General features: G+C 29.7%; 1 non-coding gene across 1 annotated transcript; it reads right to left on the bottom strand.

Annotated features, from left to right (window-relative positions):
- Positions 1–1,556: 1,556 nt before the first annotated feature.
- On the bottom strand, positions 1,557–1,663 carry LOC126032969 (U6 spliceosomal RNA). The gene has a single exon (XR_007504127.1). It is a non-coding gene; the product is annotated as a U6 spliceosomal RNA (small nuclear RNA).
- Between the last annotated feature and the right edge of the window lie 9,712 nt (positions 1,664–11,375).

Genomic DNA, 11,375 nt, shown 5'->3' with positions numbered 1-11,375 from the left:
AGGTTGTAGGGAGAGCGTAGGAGGTGAAGGGATACAGGATATATTCATGGTGGGAAATATCCACTGGCAAAGGAATGGTTATTGGACATAGTGTGACTGACGCTCAATAAAAAATGACTTCTAATTGTGTATTCATGATGATTCCTTTAAAAAAATTGTACCTTAAATATTATTGTGAAAGATTTGTAATTCTCTTTAACACAATAAAAATTAAAAAAATTAAAAATCATTGGTAAGGAGAATTTAACACAATTAGTGGGTTCGGTGCTGGAACATGGTATTTCTAAAATTCAACTATGAATAATTTTTAAATCATGGTGCTTTAATAAAATTATAAAAAAACTATAAAGCTTTAAAAGGCTTTATATAGAAAATGTAACAAATATTTTTGAAATTTTAACTAAAAAGTTTCTTGAATATCAAAAAATGTTATTAGATAAAAAATTATAAAGGAACCAGTGCAATAGTACAGCATGTGGAGTGTTTGCTTTGAATAAACCCAGCCAGGGTTACCTCTTCCCATATGGTCCTGCAAGCACTGTCAGGTGTAATTCCGAATTGTAGAGCCAGGGGTAACTTCTAAACATGATAGAGTGGTCTCTTAAATTTTATAATAAAAATATGTTAGAAATATTAAAATATATGTATATCATTTATATGATTTAGTATATATAATCAAGCATTAATTCAAATATAAAAAATTCATTTAAATAGATGTATATTTATATGTAATTTAACTTGTGAAGTTTATAATATTTATTACTTAAATTCATAAATTATTTAATTTTTTGTTGTACCAAAATTTCCTGATAATAAAATATATCATCAATGTTCTTATTAAATCTCAATGTTTCTTGATATCAAGTCTGATCAAAGTTGTGATTATAAAAATATATAGCAAAATCACACATGAACATGTATATTTTAATCAGTATTTTAGTAATAATATCTAAATACGGTATATCAAGTTATAGCTACGTGAGTTATAGCTATATGAGAGCACTAAAGTTTTATTCAGGTTTTTTTGTTTGTTTTGTTTTGTTTTGGGGGGCTCACACCTGGTGATGCTCAAGCTACGAGCACAAAAATCACTCCTGGCAGGCTCAAGGGACCATATGGGATGCTAGGAATTGAACCAGGTCTGTCTGGTTGGACACGTGCAAGGCAAATGCCTACTGTTGTGCTATAGCTCCAGCCTCATGGTCTTGTTTTTTTCTGTTTTTTTAAATGAAAGCTTACAAATTCATTACAATTCATTCTAGGAGCTTTTTATCAACAGTCTTAAGCTGTAACAATCGTGTATTTAGATAGTAAAGGTGTTACTTTAATACAATAAAATATTTAAATATAGTTTTTAAAAATAAAAATTCAAAAAATTATAAGTATTCATTAACAATTTTAAGTTAAAGGTGCTCAACTAATAAAATTATAAAATAATAGATGTAATTTCAAAAAATACTAAAATGAAACTTAAAATTTAGTAAAATAATAATGAAAATTCATGTCATTAGGAAATCCTACTCATTAATTCAAATATATAGTTTTTAATTTTTTTTTTAAATATGGAATGCTTCACGAATTTGCATGTCATCCTTGCGCAGGGGCCATGCTAATCTTCTCTGTATCGTTCTAATTTTAGTATATGTGCTGCCAAAGCGAGCACAGTTTTTAATTTTTTAATTTTAATTTTATTTTGTTGAAACCATTGTTATTTACAAAGTCCTTCATAGTTGGGCTTCAGATAAACAATGAATCAGGGCCAATTCCACTAGCAGGGTAAACCTATCTCCACCAATATTCCCCAAGTGTATCCCATAACTCACCAGCCCTTTTCTCCCAATCTGTTAGTATCATAGGCCCATTTTAAAATGAGGTTGTTAACATTTTGGTCTCTTTATTCCATTGTTTTTGCTTTTGGCTTGGATATTTTGTTCTGTCCCTTTTAACACATTAATGCACCTGAGAACATTTGCCCCCTGGCACCCATCTTTTTATATTTGTTATCTCCTCTACCACTTGATTTAGTTCCTTCTCCTTGCTATACTCTGGGCCAAGGGTGTTTGAGGCAACTCCCATTTAGACCATTGCATTTCTTCATGCAGATATTCTAATTACCACATATAAGTGATATCATTCTGTATTTATTCGTTTTCTTCTGGTTTAATTAATTTAAAATAATGTCATCCAGGTCCATCCATATTACATCAAATTGTGTGATTGCATCATCTTAAATCTATGTAGTATTCCATTGCATATAATGTACCACATCCTTCTGATCCACTCAGCTATTGTTGTACATTTAGTTTGATTCCAATTATTAGCTATTGTGCAGATTGCTGCAATGAATAGTGATATGCATACATCCTTTTGGATGAATGTTTTTTGGTCCTAGGAATAGATACTCAAAAGTGGCTTTTCTGGGTTATATGAAAGCTCAATTTTGAATTACTTGAGAACCTCCGAATCTTTTTCCATAAAGGTTGGAGCAGGCAACTTTCCCACCATCAGTGGGATATAGTATCACATTAAAGAGAAACTGCTATTATGGTTTTTGTTAGTAATCAGTGATTTCAGTAGAAAATTATAAATTGAATAGTTTTAATTTAGCAGCATATATATGTATGTATACATCTATATATGTTTGAATCAAACTTATTGGAATGTTGAATAAATGATTGTGTTTTTATTCTATCTAGTATGATTCTGATGACATCAGCTAATGCTCAGAATTATAAATCATTATAAAGTGATATGGTAAGTGTGATAAGATATACAAATTTGTAAAGAAGGATAACAACTGTAAATTTATAATTATTTAGAAGTTGTTACTATAAATACATTATGTCCCACCTTATAATACCAAATTATTATCATTTCTATTTTATTATCATTCTCTATCATTCACTTTTCTTCTTCCACAGATATACATGATCATACAAAATTTATGGAAATTATGTACTGATAAATATGCTATTTCCCTTTTAATAATAATATGTTGCTCAGTATTAATTCACATATTGTGTAAAACAAACATAATACTGTATTTTCAGATTCTATATTAGTCAATAAATTTAAAATTAATGTGTAATAATTAGCTTATAAAAATAATTTTTTATTTTTTTACTAATCTAACTGATTTTTATTGTTATTATGTATTTATATGGATGTATTATTTAATATTAAAATACTTTACATCTCTCACAATGTTTAAATAAGAGGCAACATTCCTCTAACAGAATCAAAGAATACCTTTATCTCATTTTTAAAATAAATGCTAAAGTCATTTATTAGTTCTCATAACCTAGTTAATGCAGAAGAAGTGAGACCATTATCTCTATAATATTTCTGTTTTTGTAATAAATTGGACAGTTGAAAATTTTGGAAATTATTCACTACGTATGCTCTGCCATGTTCAACAGTTTGCTTCCTACATTTTCTTGGAGTAGCATAAGGGGCACAGGTGGAGTAATTTTATGAGCCAAGCCTGTACTAGCTGCCAGTCATTTTCACACATATTTCATTTCCTGGAACTTAGTAACATGGCCATACCTAACTGCCAAAGAATCTGTTAAATTTATTTATCTGTTTTCTAGTTCTTTGAGAAATATTGCTTCAATGTTAGATAAAGAAAAAGTAACTGTTTTTATTTAAGTAATATCAGGGAAAGACTATTAATACCACAGTAATGTAGACTAAGTTATAGAAGTGAGAATATATTCTATTATTCAGATTACCCCTAAATCCCTTGACCACAGTTAATATGGATATTTTAATTATATAACTCCTCATTTTATTTAATCTTTAAAAATTCCCATTATTTATTTCAGTAAAATAATAACTGTAGAATTTATAGCAAAAGTCTAATTTTTTGTTTGTTTATTTGGGGTGGGCACAACCAGTGATGCTCAGGGGTTATACATGGTGATGCACTTAGAAATAGCTCAGGGGACCATATAGGATGCCAGAAATAGAACCTATTGCTCTGGCCCCAAGAGTCTAATTCTTATATACACAAATTCCTGTGGACATTTTTATTTATTTATTCATTAGGCTTATTTCCAAATGTGCTCAAAGTTTATTCCTTATGGTACCAAGTGACTACATATGGTGCTGGAGACTGAATCTTGCAAGACAACATGCTAAGCAAGCATGTTACCCTCTTATACTATATGTCAGTATACAAACTTGTTTAATTCAAATCCATATTTTATTTTCAGTTTACTATCTACCTAATTATATTTTACTTTACTCTTTCTGAAACCCATATTCTGGTTGAATACTGAAACAATTTATCAGAAATATTCTATTTATGTTTTAATTTTATTTTTTGTAAAACTCCATACTGTTTTACATATATTATATAAAATTATATGTATGTTGAAAGTGTTCAATTGCTACATATTTACAACCTAATCAACAATTATTATTTCTTAAATAGAATATCAACATGATATATATGACTCAAAATTAAAAATGGAATTAAAGAATGTTAATAGCTGTTAATATAAATATGTCAAATGAACATTAGTAAACTGAATTCAAATACACAACAAAAATAATAAATACATGATAAAGGAGTTTATCTGGGATGCAAAAGGAAGAATATTGTGTAATTTAATTAATTTGATTTTTATATTGATACAATAAAAGAGAAAAAAATTGGGGGGGGGCCTCACCTGGTGGCGCTCAGGGGTCACTCCTGGCTATCTGTTCAGAAATAGCTCCTGGCAGTCACATGGGACCATATGGGACACCGGGATTTGAACCAACCACCTTAGATCCTGGGTCAGCTATTTGCAAGGCAAACGCCACTGTGCTCTCTCTCTGGCCAAAGAAAAATATATTTTAATAGAAGAGAATTAACAATATCTTTCTACAATAAGATCCAAAATATAGTGTTTTATAAGAAATTGACAAACATAACAAAGCTCATTTAAAATGTTATAATAAAATTAAAAACAAATCATGAAAATAAAGAATGGTATCAATTAGATGAAAATGTATACCATTGTAACTATTGGATAATTTATTATAGTTAAAATGTACATATTACAAAAATCATGTATAAATCCAATGTAATCCCTTAAATCTCTAATGATATTCCAAGCAGGCTTTATATTTTCTATTCTGAGATTTTCTTTTTTTGAGGGTTTGTTGGACCACACATGTGGTGCTCAGATGTTACTCCTGACCCTGAACTCAGGGATCACTTCTGGCAAGACTCAGGAAATATATAGGATGCTAGGGATTGAAGTTGGGTCAGATACATGCAAAGTAATCACCTTACCAATTGTACTATCTCTTCAGCCCTCAAAAGAATTTTTTATCTAAATAGAAATATACTAAATTATTTGGGGGCTGGAGAGATAGCACAGCTGTAGAGCATTTGCCTTGCATGCTACCAACACAGGACAGACCCTGGTTCGATTTCCAGCATCTCATAGAGTCCCCCAGCATGCCATGAGTGATTTCGATGCAGAGCCAGAGGTAACCCCTGAGTGACGCCAGGTGTTACCCAAACCCTCTCCCCACCCCCAAGAAAAAGAAAAATAAATATATTAAATTATAAATTTAAAAAATTCAACATAGAATGGATGAATTAGGTTAAATAATTGAATCAAATGAAAGACATGTACAAGATCCCATGTTTGATTCCTTGCTAGGGGAACCCAGAGCTTTGCTTGTGATTATAGTTGACATTCGAGCACTACTGGGTTGTCCTGTTAGTACATTGATGATAAGATAAGAGTATTGCTTCAACATTATGCTTAAACATTGAGCATATAGTCCCACGTGCCAGTGGAACTGTGAGCCCAGCTTAATTGTTCCTTCTCAAAAGAAAAACAAAACCCTTAATGGAGTCAGTGAGATAGCACAGAGATTATAATGCATGATTTTATTGGGTTGATATAGATTTAATATTCAGTGCTCTTGATTATCTGCTCTGGCTTAAACAATCCCACAATTCAAACAGAATAAATTTCATGGTCTCTGGATTCTCATCGATCTAAACAGCAACATATTCTTGGGGCTTCACATTGTCTAGTTCTCCAACTATTGCTAGGGGTAACTTGAACCACTGGAAGGTAAATTTGAGATAAAGGAAAAAAGAAAAATATCCAAAAATAGCCTTAGAAAGAAAAAAGTTGGACACTTAACTCATCTTTATTTCAAACAATAAAACTATATTAATCAAAACAGTATAGTGCTAAAATAGAAAAAATACATATCCACCACATAACAGATTAGACAATAGAAATAAACTCCCATCAATCTACAATTTTGTATAATATATATAAAAAATCTTATTTTGGAAAGCTAAAAAATTATTTTGCTAAAAAAGTATATCCATATGCAGAAAAAGTGGTACTAAATCAAATAGCAACTTGTTAATTAACTCAAAATTTAAAAGCAGTTTAATGTGGATAAATGAGATGTAATACATAATATAGAAATTTTAGTTTTATCTCCAGAAAGCTATATTGCATTTGTATTTATTAAAATGTTATAGTAAAATACTTACATAAGTTGAAAGACATAAACTCATGCATATATTAAAATTATGGCAGATTATGCAAAATTCATGTTTGTTACATAGGTTCTCAATAGATCTTCCTTATATTTCAATTACTGTACATATACTGAGTCCTTACTCTTTTATTATAATAATTTTATTTCAAATTAATAACATAATTGTAGTATAACTTTGAGATATAGCTCAGCAGTCTAAAAATGTAATTTTCTACTTAAAGGAAGTAAAGTAATCAAAAATTAATTTGTACTGCTCTTAAGAATTATATGTAAACTATTTTAATGTATCCTGTATACTTGTACTACACGTTAAGTTTTTTTTTATTATTCTTTTGTCATCATTCTTAAAGTATCAGATTTAGTGCTTTGAATCAAATTTTATTATCTTGTGGCTGTTTCACATATATTTTAGGATTTTTTAAAAGACATTTGTAATGCTAGCAGCAAATGGGTGATTAACAGTATTATTGGCTTCTGTCCTCAGAAATATTGAATATATTGATGATTAAGACTTGTAAGTTTATAATAAATGAAATGGCCACCCAAGTTTTAGGAATAGGTGTGATGAATGTAATTAATGTATCTGAATATGATGATAGAGATTGTGAAATTGTGCAGGGTTAAAACTCTTACCTTGCATGCGCATAACCAGGTTTTAATACTCAGAACACATAAGGTCCTCTGATCAACATCAAAGATAATTTCTAAGCAAAGAAATAGAAACAGCCACAGAATACCTCTGTTTGGGTGTGGCCCCAAAATTCTCCCAAATAAAATTTTATATATATATATATATATTGTACTTTGGCAGTTATATTATGTAAATACATATTAAATGAATTTCACTAAGCATGATATATCAGATAACATCTGATAGAGCAGAAACCTCATAATAATTTAATTTTCTCAATTTTTTTCCATTCTTACTCATAGATCAGTAACATCCAATGTGTTAATTTTTATTTAGACTAAAAAATAGTTACATGAGCTTTGTAACCAGGAGTAAATTCTGAGCATCACTGGGTATACACCAAGACCATAAACATTAAAAAAAATAAACATGATTTTTTATAACTCTTCTAGAGCCTCATTCAACGATCAATCTAGATTTAGTAAATATACATGTGACAAATTATATTGACAGCTTTAGACCTAGGAATATTTAATATGCACAAATAAAGGTTTTATTTTCCTGTGGCCAGTCTGGCTAACAGTATGCATTTAATTTTAAACATGCAAATTATGTTTTCCACAATTATTTAAACTACATTTTCTAGTTGAATGCTCCTATAAGATGAATTTTAGCTTTAAAGTGTTAAGGCAACAGATCTGAAATAGGAGAGATAGCAAAAGCAGAATATTGCTGACAGAAAGAACTTTGAGCCTGCGAAACTCACTAGTATGTTTAGTGAAGCATAATTGATGAACCCAGAAGGCAGGTTGCTGTGAGCTCATTTACAACAATGGAAGAGATGGGTCAGTTATTGACAACCAGAACTACCAAACTTCTGAACCAAATAAACCTGAAGTTTATATGCATACACAGCAATGATGAAAACAAATAGAAAAGGAAAGAGAGGCTAATAGGAAGAAAATTATTTCAGAAGTCAGAACACCATGCTGTGCTAAATTATCTTTTCTGGTTGCTGCATAATGAATTTTAAATCAATAGTTCTAGTGTACACTTAAATATAAATTTTCAGTAAATGTATTTTTCTTTTTAACATTGTGGATAAAGCCATTGTAGCAGAAAATTGCAAATGATTCAGAAATGAAGAAGAACAGATGAAAATTTCAAATACCTAACAAAAAAATATAGTGGAAGCATTTTCGTAGGGAAGTATCAAAGTAACTTCTGTGAAGTGAAACACTGACTTTCCAGCATGTGCAACATTTATGACTGTGGTATTTTAATATACTTTTACATATTTAAATGTTTCTATTTACTTGGATGCTACTTTGCATACAATTTATCTTGGTACATGCAAACTATGAAAAAATGTGACTCTTCAGATTTCTATTCTTACCCTCCACAAAGTTTCTTAACTCTGAAACTCTGTCTAAACAGCTTTCTGGAACAATTCTTTAAAATTTTGTCCCAGTCATTCTACCCACCATATTCATATACCAAAATAGTCTTCAATCAGTTTAAATAGTGGGAGGGGGCGAGTTGTTGGAGAGATAGTCTAGTAGGTAGGAAACTTGCCTTGTAAGTAGCAGATCCAAGTTCAATTTCTGGAACTTCTTATGTCTCCTAAGTCCTGCCAGGTGTGAACCCTGAGAATAGAGCTGAGAATAAGCCCTGTGTATAAATGGATGTTGTCAAAAAACTAATCAGAAAAACACACCAAAATAGTTCCAGTTGGGATTAATTCAATAACAGAGATTAACCTTTTATTATTTTTAAAACACATTTTGTCTACATTATTAAAGTCATTGTGAAATTAATTTAAAATGAATTGACTTTCATTCATCAATTTTGATGATTACATTTTTTCTGTAGTAATGAGCAACCTGAGTAAACATTTTTGGTGGCTATTAGGTAAATAAGATATGGATTGTGTGCAGGAAACTAGGAAATTAGAAAAGCGAAAGTCACACTGGTGGTGAAATTGTTGTTGGATATTCCAACTGAAAAAATAACTATCATAAATAACTTGAAAAATGATGGTGTTATAAAATAAAATAAAATAAAATAAATTTTATTTACCGTAGTCCATGAGTTAACAAGTTATTTGTGATTGAATTTAAGTTTATAAAATTTTTTCTTCTTATTTGTAATTATTGTTTCTAATAAATATTTATTAAAAATTTCTTTGAAAGCTGCCTATTGTCAATAGTGTAAGATTTCTGTTATTTATTTGATAATTTTTTACAAGCTGCCTTTTCTAATATATAGATAAGACATAGTATGTGTAAAATAAATTTGTATTATTGGTTTTATGTTTTTATTTAATAAAAACTCACTATTAGATTACAGCAAAATATGAATATCTAAATATATTTATTTATCAATCACTTTGAATCCAATAAGTCTAATTATTTTTTCTCTATTATCAATTGTCTTCCTAGTACTTTAAATTATTTCTATTACAAAATTCTGATTAATTCATAGCTAACTCTCATAAAAATAACACAGTTAATCTTGTATGGAAAATTATCCTTCACAAACACTCATTTAATACTTTAGACTAAAAACCCAAGATTTCAAAGATGTCAGCATGACTGATGATTTGAAGTTTTTACCAGTGAAAACATGTGTGTGGGCCTCTCCTCAAATGGTTCTTTTGTCTCTATCCATGTCTATACAAAAGAGTCAAATAGGAATAAAGCTTGCAGTTCATTTACAATAATATTGTTATGTGGCCACAGTTTCAATATTCTAAATGCCAACTATACATTGGCAATCAAAAACAGTTTTGTATCCATCCAAATTTTTATTCTTTTGAATATGCATAATTTCTTCATCACTAAAGAGTTTGGCAATGTTAAAATTTGGATTCAAGTATGGCACTCAAAGGCCAACAAAATAGATTTTAATGAAAAAAAGAAATCAAGATTTGCATTTAAGTAAAAGATGAGTTGATAAGACAAAGATTGTAAAATAATTAGGAGATAGTCAGAGATTGTAAAAATAATGCTAAATAAATAAAAAAAACCTTTAGATTGAGAAAAAAAGTAAAACCATTTATGTAGTCAACACCATTGAAATCAGACTTTAGAAATACAGGTACAAATGAAGACAAATGAAATAACTCTGATATAAATACCAATTGATAATCAACATACATGTGTGAACTAATACACAGTTAAATTGTATAATACCAATGTTATATAAATATTTTAGACTTGAGATCAATGAAGATTTTATAGCAAGAAAAATGTGATGGCAAATGTTGAAAATTTTCTTACCGATGCAATTTTTATGTCAAGGAAAATCAGAAAATTATTACTTTATGTATTAATTTACTATGATTCTATAAAAGATTACCACAAATTGGAATAACAAAACTACTCAACATATTCTCTCATAGATCTCTGGCCATAAAGCCAAAATCTAAAATCTCTGAGCCAAAAAAGACAAAGAAAGTGCCAGCAGGATTGCCAACCTCAGAAGGCTCTAGAGAACAATATAATTCATGCTAAATGTAGTTTCCAATGCTACTGACATCTTGGTTTATGGCCAAATCACTTCAATATCTGTCCCCATAATCACTCTGACATCTACTCTCTTTGTATTTAAGCTCTTTCTGTCCTATTATATGCACAGTTGTGATTAAGTTGTGAGTAAGGTCTACATAAAAAATTCAGGACAGTATTTTTATTTCAAATGCCTTTTTTACAATAATGTTTTTTAAATTTAATCACTGTGTTTACAAAAAATTGTACTTGGGTTTTAATTATAAAATGAACATACCCTTCACCAATGTGATATTCCCACTAAGTATCCCCCCTAGTATTCCTTTCCCATCTCAACCACCAGCTTGTCTTTCAGACAGGGACTCTAACTCTTTGCCTCAGTATCATTGTCAAGGTTGTCATTGTTGTTATTACTATAGTAGCACACACTTTTCTGTGAATCAAGTTTCATGTCATGAACTGGTCTTCCTGGCATTCAGCTCTATATTCTCTGAATAGTACTGCAATACAGTCTATTATTTTTCTTATATCCTGCAGATAAATGAAACTATTCTATGTCTATCCTCTTCCTCTGGCTCATTTTAATCAGCAAAATAGTTTCCATGTCCATCTATGTATAAGTAAAATTTAATAATTAATTTATCCTAATAGCTACATAGCATTTCATTGTGTAAATGTACCACAGTATCTTTAGTCACTAATCT

The sequence above is a fragment of the Suncus etruscus genome, chromosome 16 (assembly GCF_024139225.1).
Source record: "Suncus etruscus isolate mSunEtr1 chromosome 16, mSunEtr1.pri.cur, whole genome shotgun sequence".
Lineage (NCBI taxonomy): Eukaryota > Metazoa > Chordata > Mammalia > Eulipotyphla > Soricidae > Suncus > Suncus etruscus.
Note: the sequence above shows the minus strand (reverse complement) of the source record. Positions and strands in the feature narration are given on the sequence as shown.